This window comes from Gavialis gangeticus, unplaced genomic scaffold, assembly GCF_001723915.1.
Source record: "Gavialis gangeticus isolate Ggan-Ray unplaced genomic scaffold, GavGan_comp1, whole genome shotgun sequence".
In the NCBI taxonomy this organism is placed as follows: Eukaryota; Metazoa; Chordata; order Crocodylia; family Gavialidae; genus Gavialis; species Gavialis gangeticus.
In genome coordinates this window covers 63,657,097-63,660,176 of record NW_017729025.1, presented here as the reverse complement: position 1 = coordinate 63,660,176, position 3,080 = coordinate 63,657,097, and positions in this window count along the sequence as shown.

Here is a 3,080-nt window from a genome sequence, read left to right as displayed (position 1 = left end):
TAGGTGCTAAGGGAATATCATTTGGTAATGAATGGGTATGAGGTGGTATTTCATGAAGGGATTATGATCTGCTCTCCCTGAAGCCTGTACATTTACTGTGAACAGTTATTCTCATGGTAAGTCCGGACTGCTAACAGAATGATCAATACTTGAACAGCAGTGTACTCCCCTACGAAACAATGTGAGTTTGTTAAATTACCAATTTCTTTTCTGGAAATGTTTGTTTGGATAAACAAGGTACTGGCATCTGCTTTGTACCTGCTGCAGCCAAGAAATCATGACTGTGTGAGGGCAAATGTTCAACTTACAAGTGATTTCCCAAGTTCCATTCTTTGTAGCCATGTTACTGGTCCAGGTGGGCAAAATGCAGCAAGCAGGAGACGGCATGTCTGGGTGAGCATCCAGATACTTTAAAACATCCTTTTCCTATTAACCCCCTCCTTGCCCCTAAGCAGTCAGATGAGAGTGCCTCTCTGGCCAAGTGACAACACTTAAATTCAGTGGTGTTTGTATGTTCTGTACATGCATCTCACAGATCTGTGCATGCTTTATACACACATCTTGACTTCTGTATTTAAAAATGGAGTCTACGTGTTCTAATACAACCACATTGTGAAAAAAATAGAAGTAAAGCTATCACTGCAGGAGAATCTACTGCCCAGGTTTTAAAAGGGAGTACTTCCTTTCCTGGTAATGCAGACAAGACTCAGGATCTGAGTTTACACACCTGGGAAAGAGCAGTTTTAGTACAGAAGGGGCCAGAAGAAAAAGGGGCAATATCATTAACTAATCTGCTTCTGCAAAAAATAAAGCCTTGTCCTGTTAGGAAGGAAAATGGACAGCAAGATCTCATATGTTCCCTAGTGTAAAACCACCTAAAGAGAGTCATAAAATAGAAATAAGTGATCAAGCAGACAACCAATAGCAGCCAGGAGTCTACTCGGGTTGGTGACTTCAGAGAGAAGCAAGAAGTGGACCATGGTACAGGTACTACTATATTTATTTTAATACTAACAATTCAAAAGAGCTTGCACAAACCGCCTTTTTATGCTTCTGTGTTTCTGCTCTCCTTTACACTAACATAAACCAAGAGAACTTCACTAAAATTAGTGTTATAACATTGATGTAAACCCAATGTGAGAGGAGTGTCAGGCCTATGATAGTACAAAAGTTATATCTGTGCATTGTTAATGTTAACAAGAAACTGAAACAGTGATGGGAAACGGCTACAGTAACTGTATATTAGCAGCTCCTCTCCTTATTCCAAATGTTTAAATGTTTTGATACATATTGTGTCTTGCAAGGTGAGTAGCAGTCATTTTGTTAGTACAGCTCCTTTAGTGAATATGGTTCAGGGTCTGTCAACATTTCTTAATTAGTTAAAAACTATTCCGTACTTTGAACATGGTTGGACCTAGTCAAGGGCTAAATAATATCTACAACAAACTTTCTTTTAAGTCTGTAGCTTTGATGCAAACACTTGCTCTAACCTTAAAAATGGAAGGACTTAACCTAAATGTACTTTGTAACCATATCTTAAAAACTTTTTGATATTTTACAAAGTTTTAAAAACAGGAACTGATGGTTATTTTAGTAGCTATATAACTAATTGTAAAAATTGTAGATGCTTATTGATTTGTTGTGCCATTATGTAGATACAGAAATAGAATAAGACTTCAAGGCAATTGAACTGCTTTATATAGGTATCATGTGCATATTGCAAAATTGGTATGTGGGAATATCTTAAACAAATACAACATCCTTATGCACACATGTATGCCATTCTGGGGCTTTATAATACTTTTGGTTCAGTTATATCCCATAGGATACAGCACTACTGCAATATTTGTTGGTGTGGAAACCATATACAGTATTGACATAATGTGGTGGTGCTCAACCATTTTGTCCAGCAAGCCAGATGGCGTGGGCTGGATCCGGCTGGTGGACCCAATCCAGAGCCCAGGGTGGGTAGACAGAACCCCATCCGGTCAAGCAGAGAAGGGAAGGGAGTAGCCTGGCCCTGATCCAGGGATGGGGGAGGGAAGAGGGCTTGGTCCAGCCCAAACCTAGCCCCACAGGGAGGAGTGGACATGACCCAGCTCCATTCCAGCCCTTTGGGGGAGGGGGTCTGATCCCACAGAAGGAAGGGCGCATGCCTCCACCCCTACCAGACCATGCAGGGGGAAGGGGGAGTGGCCTGGGCCTCAACCAGTGGTGCAGGGGGAGGGAGGGAGGGAAGAAGGGGGTGTGGGCTGGCCCCAAACGAGGAGAAAGGAGAGTGGTTCAGCCCCACATTTAGAAAAGGGTGGATCCAAGATCCATCCTACCTGTGTGGAGGGAAGAGGATGTAGCTCAGCCCCAATCTGGCCATGGGAAGTGGGTAGGGTGGTGGCCTGGCTCTGATCTGCTGTGTGGGGTTTGGGAATTTGGTAGTAGGGAGTGGTGGCAGTATTATTTACCACTGCTCCCCTGCTGACAAATTTCTCAGTCCATGGGAGGCCCTGCAAGCCAAATTACAAGGCTCCATGGACTGCATTTGGCCCACAGGCCAGAGGTTGAGTACTCCTGATGCATAATGTATTGAGATCAGTATCTAGCTAAGGGTGAGTGTGTGCATTTAGGTACATGGATGTAAGCTTACAGCTATACACATCTCTTCAAAATACAAATTAGATAAGTATATTTCAGGCTGAGTTGCTCACAACCTAAAATGCCACTAGGGCTTCTAATATTCTCTCTGCAAAATGACTATGTGGAAACATGTGGAAACTTGATTGCCACACTTAGCATAACATACCCAAGAAAGCAACTAAGACTATTAGCAAAACATGTATTTAAGTATGTAGTTACCCCAAAGAAATTATATTAGTTAAATAATAAATCCACTGATTGGCATATAATGGGCCCAGTTTTTCAGTCCTTATACAGACTAGATTGTCATTGAGTTTTTCCTGGAACATGCTTAAATTATATTTTATAATAAAAATCTTAAGAGAGGAATTATCTACATAATGGCACAATAAATACATTCCTCAGTCACAGGTCAGAACCCTACTTTGGCCAATGGGGTGATGCCTAGA